Genomic DNA, 14,062 nt, shown 5'->3' on the forward strand with positions numbered 1-14,062 from the left:
ATTCTATGTGGTATTGTTGTTCTAGAAATCCAATCATAACCAAATGGTTTGTGATCTACACAACAACGCCAATTTCAAAATGTGTTCAAAATTATGATTCAAACAAAAATGATCAAACGATCAATGCAATTGACAATTTGCGAATTAAAAATAAAAGAGAGAGAGTGTGTGTGTGTGAGAGAGAGAGAGAGAGAGAGAGAGAGAGTATACAAGGATTTTTTAGGCAATTCCCCAATCGACCTCGCTATGTTTAAATAGTTGAATTTTTGGTTAACCAGTTGACCAAAGTCAACTGACCCCCCTAAGACTTAACCTAATCCATTTTGTCTTGGTCCATCTACCAAGTCCATGTTTGCTTGTTATTTCTTCAAGTGTAAGCTGCCATTGGCCATGTTCATGTTCATGCCATACCAACCATCCAAGAAACCATGTCATGTCCATGCCATACCTACAAAACCAACCAAGTCAAGGCAATGCAAAAAAAACACAATTTAAATATACGTTGCAACATACATATGACTAAAGAACATTCCCTAGCATGCCACCATTTCAAGTTCATCATCATGAATAAACCATCATCCAACAAGCCATGAGCATAACATATGCATACCATCAAACAACTTGGAGACATATCCAACAATACATGATTAAAGCATCAGCTGCAAACACAACAACCCTTGCAGCAAGTCACACCATGATACCAAAACATTACAAACCAAGTGTATACCCTACAAATTACAAAGATCATGGCATGAACAAAACTGTGGTCAAGAAACCTGAACCAAGCAACTCACCTTACAAGACCTACAACAATGGACCTGACCAATAGTTGCAAACATCATGAAGCAACCTACAAAACATAAGCCAACAAATACACCTTGTTGAACATGATGAACTTGAGCTAGTCTGCAACAAGAGCCAGGCCTGCACTAGATGCAACCTGCAACAAACCAAGTCATGAATAAATGAGCAATTAACAATTCCTTCAGCAGCAAGTCAACAACATCAACCTGTAACCATTGAGCCAACCATTGAGCATCAGTATGGAATATGACCAAATGCAAACCAACATACATCATGCAATATGAGATGCAATACATTTCATATCAACAAGCCTGCAATAGTCAATATTCTTCAGTCATAACAGGAAACCAAGGTAATTGGACCATCAAGCAAACCTACCGAACTAGCTAACATCAAAACAGCAAAAACATTCAAACTGAACTCAAGCTATTCAAAGCCAATTGAACATTTCACTGAACCCAACATTGCCATAGCATAACCTAGCTAACTGAACTCATGATATCACCTAACTAATTGAACCCAAACTAGCATTGCCATATCATCAAAAAACTAATCAATCATTGCCAACTGATTTTCTCAATTTCCACATAAATCCAAACATAATTATAACCAACTTAGCCTCGATTTCAGCAAATGAAACTTACCAAACCTAACTGATTCTCACAAACTCCAAAGCTCACCCAACTATATAACCTAATCATTAGATAATGATTAGGGGTCCCTGAATCATTTCATTCTCAGAATCACTCACCTCAATCACGAATCACCTTTCATCTCAAAACATAATCATGATTCTCAAAATTTCCACACTCTCAAACCTCTGAAAACCCTCATTCACCTTCACCTTCAATCCCTGAATTCCATCATCATCTTCAACCTCCCTCAGATTAAATTCATCAGAACCTCCATTCCACAAACTTAAGGCATTTGATTCGTCTCACAACATGCAATTCACTCACCATTTCAAGAAGAATGAAGAAGGAGTAAAAGAGAAAAAGGAAATCACATCAATAAAAGGAAGAGATAAGAGATCATAAGGTTACATGAGACATTGCTTTGATCTTCTTCTCCGATAAGGTATTTCTTTATCTCTTGTATTCTTCAAATTTCTTGTTACCAAAATATGAGTATTGATGAGAGGAATTAAAGCCCTAACATCCTGGGCCTTTATTCCTCATAGTCTTAATTTAATTTAAGCTAGATCACTTATGGTTCTTGAGGTGATTGCCTTTGATTCAAGCTTTTGAGTGAGAATTTCGTGAAATTGGTTCCATATTCGTGTTCAGTTAGTCATGGCGCATCTGGTGATGTTTTCAATTTCAATTTTGATGCATCACCGCTGCCTGAGGAAACCTCTGATACAGTGGTTGGTGGTGGAGTTGGCCTGAACTCGTTTGGTTGTTCCCTTCATGTTTGGCGTGTGTTTTTTTAATTAAATTTCAATTACATTTGAAATTTTGGATGTTGAGTATCACATTGCACATGCTTGTTCGTTTGGGCTTTCATTTGGTATGGGCCTAACATATTTCTGAACATTACCACTGCTTTACTCATACACCCCCTATTTCCATGGCTGAATTAGCAACGTGCCTTCACATGGGCCCATGCGCCAGATTTGTTTTTACACACCTGTTTCCATCTTGAACCCCCCTATTTTGCAATTATTTTTACTATTTTCTTGACATTTTTTAGCATCTTGCCATATCATTTTAACCATATTTTAACATGTTCTTTGTGATAAAAAATTGATTAGTTTTCCCATGATTAGTGTGATTTTCATTAGGGTTTTAACGAGTTTTTTTAGTTCATTATAAGTGACCTTTAATCATGATCTTAATCAATTGCCTTGTAATTATCTTGATCCGTATGCTTAGCTTAGGTATTGGATTGGGTTAAAATTGTGGAATTGTTTGATGATTCATGATTATTCACCTTGTTATTTTTGATCCATTGATTATATGCTATGTATGATTGTTTTTTCCATTAGGTTAATTCCATTCAAAATGTCCATTAGGTTGTGTTTTTTTTTTGTTAAATTGAAAATGTCATTTCAATTTGTTTTGATGTATGCCTTGTGTAGATATCATGTCTCACCATGTTCGTTGATTTATTTCTTTATTGATTATCCATGTTGAATTCATTTCCATTTGATTGAAAATTGCTATTAAATGTGTTTAACTATTGATGCATATTTTTTATTCAACTTTGATTCCATACTAACTACATTGGTCTTGTGTGTTTACTTGGATCATGTGACTTCAAGTTTAATCCATATTGCGTTCCCATTATCACCATTTCTTATACTTATCATTTGCCTTGTATTGTTTGTTTACACATGAGGACACCATGCCACTTGATTGTTTTAGGCATGGTACTTGGGTTGTAACTTGTATGGTTCCATTCCCTTTCCTTGTATTCTTTGGTACCATCCCCCCATTGTGGGTCATATGTCCCCCCTTCCCATGAAAGTGTAATAACATAGGTTTAATTTTCCTTTAATTATTTCAATGCATGCTAACTAAAAATATAAAATCAAACAATAAAAAGACACTTTTCAAAAAGGCAAGAAAGCACACTTGATCCAACGTCAAGTGTTTTCCAAATCAAATTCACTTCAAAGCAAAACGAGTTCTTGATCCAATGTCAAGTATCTCACCATCATCATCTATTCCATTACCCCTTTCACTTCTCATTATATTCACCATTCTCTTCTCAACCTATCTCTATCTCTATCCCAATCTCATTCTTCACACACTTTTTCATAATAATTTCCAAACACTTGATCCAACGTCAAGTGCCTTTTCAAAAATCTTTTCTCAATAAACTGGAATGCAAAAGTGGGATGTACCTACTTGTGCACTACACTCAAGTACTTGGGTTGTTGGTCATACCTAATGTAACACCCCAATTTTGACCCCAAGATCCCTCATGCTATTCTCATTATATGCATTGGGATCATACCTTGGCATTCTACTTACCCCTCATTTATTGGGTTTGCATTGGGAGAGATCACCAAGCACCATGTGATTTTATCATATTTTATTTTTCTTTATTTACTAACCAAAATACCAAAAATATGTCATTGTATAGTTTAAGTCTTTTGTAGGTAGTGCACATGCTCACCTATGCTCTATCAAGCTCATATCTAGGGTTTGAGACCCTCAATGCAAGGAGCTCAATCAAGAAATGGTTTAGTATGTCTCTAAGTATCATATATGGATCCCCATTATCTTCACATGTTATTTTGATCAAGAAATCATCAAGAGTTTGAAGTTTGTTTACCTTGGAAACCCTAATTCATCTGGGTATCTTGTGTGACTTCTTCAACAAGTTTCTTCACCAATTGATCAAATATTTCAAGGTATACTTCACATTTCATCATCCTACTAATATGTGATCCTCCATGCATCCCAAAAGTCAATAGAATATCAAGCTAGCAAGTTGGTTCATGATGGTTGACCAGAGGAATTCAACTGGTCAAAACTGGGGTTCCCTAGACCCTATCTCCTACAATTTGTATCATATGAAAATGATTTTAAGAGAAACGTTACTCTAAAGGACATTACAAACAACTTTCATGTTGAGGTCAAGAGCTAGGTTTGCTTGGAAAGTCGTTTTTTATGATGAAAGATTATAGGTCATTTTGTCTAAACCCTAATTTGGAGGTCAACTTCCCAAGAACATAACTTGATCAATTTTTATGATATGAAATCCATTCAAATTGCATGATCAAATTAAAGATGTATACTTAAACTTTTATGTTTGGAGGAAGAGCAAATTCAACTTGCAAGTACGAGTGGTAAGAGGAAACATTATAGGTCATTTTGGGCCAATACCATTGAACAAGTGATTTTCCTCAACTTCTAAAATGCATAACTCCTTCATGATAAATCCAAATGAGGTCAAAGTTTTTACCAAATTGAAGGTATTTGAAAGAGATACAACTTTGATGAAGGAGATTTTCTCATTTGAAGCCCATAGAAAAAGTTATTCAAGGTGGAAGAAGTGAACATATGGCTTGGTACTTAGAAATGGTTTTGATATGTTTGATTTTCCAAACTTCCACCTCAAAATTCATCATGATCCAAGCTTCAAATGAAAACGTGTTCAACATGAAAGTTGTTCCTCTTGATTTAACCTTTCCAAAAAGTACAAAATCATCTCATTTGGACAAAGTATGAATGACTTACGCATGGCTTAAAGTTGAAGGGTCATTTGGATAATTTGAAGTTCCACCTTTCATACACGAATGCATGGCTTGTTAACATGATTTCAGCATTGCTTACACACAATTTTGGACCTAAGCACATCACTTGATGGACCTATCACACGCCCATGCTGTAAGACCCCAATTTTGACCCTAAGATCCCTCATGCTATTCTCATCATATGCATTAGTATTGAGATCACACCTTAGCATCCTCCTTACCCCCTCATTCATTGGGTTTGCGTTGGGAGAGATCACCAATCACATTTGATTTATATCATACTTCATTTTTCTTTGTTTACTAACCAAAATACCAAAAATATAGTTTAACTCTTTTGTAGGTAGGGCACATGCTCACCCTTTTGATCTATCAAGCTTACATCTAAGGTTTAAGACCCTCATTGCAAGGATCTCAATCAAGAAATGATTCACTATGGCTCTACGTATCATATATTAATCCCCATGATTTTCACATGTTATTTTGATCAAGAAATCATCAAGAGTTTTTCCTTGGAAACCCTAATTCATCTGGGTATCTTATGTGACTTCTTCAACAAGCTTCTTCATCATTTGATCAAATATTTCAAGGTATACTTCAAATTTCATCATATTATTCATATATGATCCTCCATGAGTCCCAAAAGTCAAGATAGTATCAAGCTAGCAAGTTGGTTCATGGTGGTTGACCAGAGGAATTCAACTGATCAAAACTGGTGTTCCCTAGACCCTATCTCCTACAATGTGTGTCATATGTGTCGCTCCCTGGATTTCCCAAATCCAAGTACAAACGCGAAAAAGAGTGGCGCGGAAGAAGAGTAGAGTCGCCAGCTATGTACTTTTATCCCAAGAGGAGGGAAAGGTAGTACTGCATAACCAAGAGGGAACGGATAAAACAAAGTCTCGAACCAAAGAAAACTGAGTAAGGGGGCCGGTTACGTGAAGGGAAGGTTATCACACCCCTTCACGTCTGTGGTACTCCACAGGATCCACGCTTGCTATTTATGTCTAAAATGTGTGTATAAAAAAAGTCCTATATGCGATGCAAAAGAGAGAAAATCAAAGTAGGGAAAAAAGAGAGTTATTGCTCGCACAGGCCCTACCTTGCTGCATACGTATCTCAAGAAGGATTGAGAATCAGAGCATCGTAGCTCGGCTAACCTATTTTTGTTTGTTTTGTGTTTTTTAGATGAACGACGTTACTACGCAATCTACCGGATGCTCGACCTTTAGAGACTTACTCGCCTGTAGTAGAAGGAGTTAACGTGTTCTTAGGAGAAGAAAAATCAATGAGTTTGTTTGTGTTTTAGGAATGCTCATGCAACAAAGGAAGTCCTAGACGAAGGAACCGTGCTACCTTAATTGACATGCAAACGAGAGACTATACGAAGCCTAGCAATCCTATGGGGAGACGATCACACCATACAAAAAAGCATATAGCATAGAGTAAACGCACCAACAAGGGGGCTCAAACTTACATGGGTAGGGCTTTAGTCAAGAGGGGTCATATCAACCTCGACAAACAAGCCATGGAATGGTAATCAAACGGGCTCTTAACCACTGACATTGAACGTCAGGGTGAGCAGATCAAAAGGGTAATGAGGATAAGACCTCATAGCTCTTAACCCTGGACAGGGTGAACTCCTGACAAAGAGTGGGGATTCAGAAAGGTGGAACCCTCTCCACTGACCGACTGGACAAAAGATCTTGGGCTTTTGTTCTGAAGCATCGACATGTAGTGCGAGCATAAAGAACGACACACTGAATAACGGGGGATTGACTACTAATCCCTTTTATCCGTCAATTGCCTCTTCATGGAGGTCTTTAGCACTGATGCCTCTCCTTGAAGGTCTTTAGGCACAAAAGTAAACACACACAAACATTGCCTCCTATCGAGGTCTTCCAGCTAAGAAAGCGGTAAAATACTGGAGAGATGTGAAAGGGATCAAGAGATCTACCACACGGATAAATATTCAAAGTAACAACAACTAAAAAAAACAAGAAACCCAGAGATCTCTCAAGCTAGCACCATCAAAGAAAGCAAGTCAGCAAAGCAATCGGAATAAATCTCCAAATGGTATCCCACAAATAAAGCGGAATACCAAGCAAGCTATCTCCTCAAGAGCCATGTGAGCCCTCACAAAAAAACTCAACAAACACGTTAGAATAACAAGATGGGGTGCAATCAAGAGTTGCACCAAACAGAAGAATCATAGCAACAATAGTGTCAGGTAAACAGTGCACGGATGCAATAGAAAGCATGTCATAACAAACACGAAACAGATTAGAGAGCAAATAAAAAACCAACTACTGTCATGGTCGCTACTGCTTCGCTTAGCAAAGACTTGGCAAGGCTTCGCTACAGGTTCGCCTAGCGAGGTGCTAGCGAATGCCTGCGGGTTCTGGGTTCTTCCTTGATAACAGTCCGATTTTAGAAAACCCTAAATCCTATGGTACCCATTTCAGCAACTAGGTGATTAAACATTCAAGGCATTGTTTTACACATTCATGCACATCTAAACCCACATGCAAAACCTAACGATACCCACTCTTCCAAATTCACCCATAATACCTCATACATTCAGAAATTTCAAATTGAGAGCATAAAGTAGTGGAAATAGGGCAAACCTGATTGGAGAGATCGATTGAAATTGAATTGCACGGTTGGGTTTGCAAAGCAATGTTAGGGTTTATGTGAGATGGAAGTGAAAAGTGTGTGAGTCAGAGTGAGAGTGAGTTTTTTCTCTTCGGTGTCTGGAGGCTGCTGCAGATTAGTTCCAGGGTTTTGTTCCATTGACTTTTTAGAATTTATACTCTGATATTTGTGGCTTGGTGGGCTTAGAATGAAGGCAATTCAAGTCCAAGATTTTTCTGTTATATTTTTTTATATTTTTAAAACGCGCGGGCTTCGCCTAGCGAGCATGACAGTTCAGGGAGTTCTTCTGAGCGCAGGTGATTCTGGTGGCTTATTTTGGGGCTCGCTAGGCGAACCATTCTGCTCGCTTAGCGAGCATGACAGCTCAGGAACAAACTTTTTCTCCTTCAAGATTAATGTTTTGAATAATGAATAGACCCCATTTGAACATGTTGGAAGTATCTCAAGTCATTCCCTAGCCATTTGACCCTCAGTTGACCAACAGTTGACTTTTGACTTCACAGTTGAATTTTGAACTATACTGAGCCCATTAAGCTTGATCCTTTAAAGAAAACCTCTGAAAATGAAACCCTAACTCCCAAGAGATCTACACAACATCCATAAGACCTTCAAACCAATAATGCATCTCAATCCTTGAGGAACCCTACTTTGACTGTCTTGATACCCAGATGAATACAAACTTCCTTGAGTGTTGAGAAAAACCCTAGTTGATACACAATTTCCCTTGTGTTGACTGATCATTCAGATAGAACCCACAAAGTGACTTGGATGATATCCAAGCTTCTTGGAAGACAAACTCTTGGAGCTAATTCTGATTGACATGATGAAATGCAATATGAAATAATGAATGCATGAATGAGGAGGCCAAATTTGAGGTGCTACAATATGAAAATGATTTCAAGATAAAAGTTACTCTAAATGACATTCCAAACAACTTTAATGTTGAGGTCAAGAGCTATTTTTGTTTGGAAAGTCATTTTTTATGGTGAATGATTATAGGTCATTTTGTTTAAACCCTAATTTGGAGGTCAACTTCCCAAGACCATAACTTGCTCAATTTTTATGATATGAAATCCATTCAAGTTGCATGATCAAATTCAAGATGTCTACTTTAACTTTGATGTTTGTAGGAAATTCAATATCAACTTTTAAATGCATGTGATATTAGGAGACATTATAGGTTATTTTGGGCCAATACCATTGAACAAGTGATTTTCCTCAACTTCTAAAATGCATAACTCCTTCATGATAAATTCAAATGAGGTCAAACTTGTGACTAATTTTAAGTAATTTGAGAGAGCTACAACTTTGGTTAAGGTGGAGGAAGTGAACATATGGCTTGACACTTAGAATGTTTTTTGATATGTTTGATTTTCCAAACTTCCACCTCAAAATTCATGATGATCCAAGATTCAAATGAAAAAGTGTTCAACATAAAAGTTTTTCCTCTTGATTTAAACTTTCCAAAAAGTCCAAGTTCATCCCATTTAGACAAAGTAGGAGTTACTTGCGTATGGCTTAAAGTTGGATGGCCATTTGGCATATTTGAACTTCCACTTTCCATACACAAATGCATGGCTTGTTAACACGACTTCAACATTGCTTGCACATGATTTTGGACCTGAATGCATCATTACACGGGCCTATCATACGCCCATGCATCCATGCAAAGCCATTTTGCTATTTTTGAAAGTTTGGAATAAGTGTGCAAATAACAATGCCTTGGTGTAGCAGGAAATTCATGATCATCAAGCTACGGATAAGCTAGAGATCAAATAACAAGAGTTGCCACCGCGCTTTTATTGTTTCCAAGGGAAAAGGGAAAAAGTACGAACAAAACCCAAAAGTAAGAAGTTTTCAAATCAAAACTAATAAAAAGTAAGAGATCACAGGTAAGGGGGTTGGTTAGACAGAGGGAAGGTGTTAGCACCCAAAGTGTCCTAGGTACTCCTAGGAAGCCCTTTTTGTGTGCATATGTACTTAGTATAAAGTGATGTTTACAAACAAATAGAATAAGGGGATGAGAAGAGAATTCATTGATTATATTTTGTGTTTGACAAGACCTTCGGTCTTGTGCCTACGTACCAACATAAAAATGAGGGATCAAAACCTCGTAGTTCGTGATACAAATTTCAAAGTGGATGCATTACTTTTAACAAAAATTAAGTTTGAAAGGCACAAAGGCCTAAAAACTGGTTTGAATGAGTTAGTTATTTTTGGCTTTTTGAAAGTTTAAGTCAGGTATAGTTAAGTCTATTTACAAGTTTGATTTAAGAAAATAAGTTTGAAAATGCAATGGCATAAGGCCAAAGTTTCTATCTTTTTGCAAAAGTAGTCTAAGTTTAGAACAAAAGTGATTCACACAAAGAAGATTTTGAAAAATGGAGGGAGAGATTTTGAAATTTAAGAAATGGGGACAAGATGAAGAGACTATCCTATGTACAAAATTAAAATTTTAGAGTTGAAAAGATCTGACCAAATGGGTAACAATCCAATAGACAAGAATGTCAATAGAAACCCAGAATTCCCTTGGACTTTTAGAATCAAGCAACACACAAATGCACAATTATATTATCTTGAAGATCAAGGCATCAAATAAAGATGGCCACATCCAAACTTATCCATTCTATGATCTTCTCCAAAATAACCCATGCAACAGAGGAATTCCACAAGTCACAAGTTTAAAATAACAGCTTCACAATGATCATGTTGTAGATGAACTTAGAGATGTCTTCAAAGATGCATCAGATGAATTTCAAATTGCAAGCACATGGTTCTTCAACAAGTTGGCATTGGCCAAGTCCTTTAGCATAGGAAGGTTGCCTAGATTCTAGGTCCATTTTGTCCAAGATCAAGCCAACAGTCCATTCAAAAGTTTTTTAGGGTTTTTGTTATATTTATGTACATTAATGGTCAAAGACCACACAAACAAGCAAAGTATACACAAGCAAAATATATCACACAATATGGTCTAAATGGACAAAGTGAAAATTGACTTAACATAAACAATTAGAATGATATGAACAATGGCAAATGAAATAGAGTGCTAAAAGTAAATTGCATTAAACTATAAGCTTGAAATTAAAAGTTAGCAGTTAATTAGTTAGAAGTTAGTATTGTTTTGCTTTTCATTTCAAGACATTCTTTGGAGAACACTCAACCCACTTATCACAAGCATGAATCCTTGAACCAAAACATCTTCCAAAGGAAGGAAAGAAGGTCAAGTTTCCACACAATACCATGAAAGAGGAGAGACTTACAATCTTACTAACTAGAATGCTTATACCTTATATGTCACAAATTTAGCGTTATGTTAACAATCGTAATTGGACTTATGTAGAAGTCACAACTATTTGAGGCCGAGCAATATAATTTTGGTGTTAATGCATGTTAGAGACATAGTATAATGGACTATGCTCATGAAACATACCACACACAAAAAGAATATGCAAAAGGTGTGGCCTAATCTCATCCATACTCATGTTAATTTTTCAATCAACTAGCATTAGGACTTTGAGATATCATAGGCCAAATGGAATGAATGAGTGAAGAAAGGGAATAAGATGAAGTGAGAGGAGAATGGATCAAAACACAAATTGGTCAAAGGAGGACTTTTACCAAATTAATATCATCCATTCATTTTGGGAGATGGAATATACATTCCATCAATCCCCTAAATCCAATGATATTAATTTGACAAAGTCAAATCAACCTTGACCAAGGCCCAACAGCAAGAGTCAAACATAAACAAGTCATCACAATTGGTCAACAAATTTATTTGGCATTTATTCAAATTAAAAATACTAAAATAGTGCATTTAAATTAAATATGGTTTGTCCAATTCCTAAAATCTCATCATAACACTAAAGAAATAGCCATGAGATTTATCATAGGTCAAACAAGGTCAAAGGACCTTAGGGAAAAAATTTCATAATTTTTGGACATTTAAAAATATTTTTAAACAATTAAAAACAAATGAAAAATCAATTAATTCATGAAAAATATTAATAATGATCCAAAAAATAATTTTAATTCAGAATATGAAAGAGAAAAATATTTGAATTTTTTTGGTGAAAGTCCCATATTTTTTGGATCAATATTGAATTTAATATGAATTATTGAAAATAATGCAATTAAAATGAAAATTAAAATATCAGAAAAAACGTGGACCACTTGATCTCCCTCATTAATTGAGGTGGCAGATCAAGTGGATCAAAGCACGCGTTCCACCGTGCACTCAAGTCAGCGCGCAACAGGCATGGTATTTAAAAGGAACACACCAGATTAAAACAAATGAGATGGATCCTATGGCTGTGAGACATGCCAGAGCATGGCCGGAGCTGTATCTCTGGTCTTCTTCTCCGGTGGACCTCACCGGACTGGTCCACCACCAACCATCACCAAAATTAAAAACAAGGACATGATTTCAAAGTAAAAATGGCGATGAGCTCGAATCTGGCCTCAATTCACTCTAACTCCAAGTATATTGAGAGATACACGGAGTTGAAATTTGAGGTACATGAACTGAGTTACTTCGATTTGGCCTCAAAGCAACTCAATCTTCTTGCCTACATGGGTAGGACTTCAGACAACCAAAGAATCAATAGAATTGAGCAAGAATTTGAGAGAATCGAAGAGATCAAAATTTCTGGAAAATACCTTCAATGGAGGTCTAAATTCAACTGATCTTGATCTTGCTTGTGCTTGATCTCACTCCACTTGCTTGCAGAAGAAGGATTGGATGCTTACAAGGTTGTGGATTCCTGGAGATTTGAGTTTGAAAATAGTGGAAATTCAACCTCAAATTCAAATGAATTTCTCAGGTTTATCCTTTGGAAAGTGAGGGTTAGAGATGAGGGATCAAAGCTGGCGCAAATGTGTGTTTATTGCTGAGCATTTGAGGCTTTATTTATAGCTGAAACCATTGATATTTGCACACTTGAAATCACTTTCCAAAATTGGTCATTGATGATGCATGGGTGCATGAGCGTGCATAGGCCCATAAAATCATTGCAATAAGTCCATAAATGAATGTTAGATAGTCTGAATTCAACTTGGATTGCAAGGCAAGTGTGCATTTGGATTTGAAGTTTGATCCTTGCCAAGTGATGACACCATGTTCATGCCATGCGCATCCTATTCATTCCTTGTCCAAAATGAATGAATTTCGGCTCTTTGGAAAGGTGAGATCAAGAGGAACAACTTTCATATTCAACACTTTTTCATTTGGAGCTTGGAACTTTAAGAAATTTGAGGTGGAAGTTTGGAAATTTTTGACATATTAAATTTTTTCTAAGTGTCAAGCCATATGTCTCAATATTCCACCTTGCTTAACTTTTTATATGAGCTTCAAATGAGAAACGTGTCTTCATCAAAGTTGTAGCTCTCTCAAATACCTTCAAAATGGTCACCAATTTCATGTCATTTGGATTTAAAATGATAGAGTTATTCATTTTTGAAGTTTGGAAAAATCACTTGATCAATGGTATAGGTCAAAAGTGACCTATAATGTAACCTCATTTCACATGCTCAAAAAAGTTGAATTAGCTCCCACTCCAAACATCAAAGTTGAAGTAGACACATTGAATTTGATTATGAAACTTGGAAATATTTCATCTCATAAAAATTGAGCAAGTTATGGCCTTGGGAAGTTGACTTTCAAATTAGGGTTTAGACAAAATGACCTATAATGTTTCAACAAAGAAAATGATTTTCCAAGAAAAACTAGCTCTAAGTATCAACATGAAAGTTGTTTGTAATGTCACTTAGAGTAAGTTTTCTCTTGGAATCATTTTCATATGATGAAAATTGTAGGAGATAGTGTAACGGGGTTTTCGTTACCTTTAGGTTTATTGACTAAACCAAAAGTAAACATACAATTTCGAGTCGCCACCGCACTTTTATTTGTCCAAAGGAAAGGCTAAAAAGCGAACAAAAGCCAAGTAAGAAGTTTTATCAAATAAAAAACTAATAAAAATGTCAGAGATCTGGGTAAGGGGTTGGTTGTGAAATGGGAAGGTTTTACGCACCCAAAACATCCTTAGTACTCTAAGGGAACCCTTTTTGCAAATATGTGTTGTAGGTTGGTATTGGTGAAAATATGTACAAACGATTGGGGGGATGAGAAAAGAATAGATTATATTTACAAATTTTGTTGTTTGAATGGATGAACCCATTGCCTACGTACCATCACAAAGGTAGGATCAAAACCTTGTAGTTCGGGGTAAAAATCACAAAGATTGGTGAGTTGATTTGATCAAAAGCCTTAAGGTATTTTGTTATCAAAGGGAGAAAACTCAACCTAAACCAACAATCCACCATGTGAGGAGAGCTTCAACATACTAGTGAGGGGTTAACCCTATAATAAGTATGGAAGGCTTATAATCCAATCACTAAGGA

The sequence above is a fragment of the Lathyrus oleraceus genome, chromosome 3, assembly GCF_024323335.1.
Source record: "Lathyrus oleraceus cultivar Zhongwan6 chromosome 3, CAAS_Psat_ZW6_1.0, whole genome shotgun sequence".
Taxonomy (NCBI): domain Eukaryota; kingdom Viridiplantae; phylum Streptophyta; class Magnoliopsida; order Fabales; family Fabaceae; genus Lathyrus; species Lathyrus oleraceus.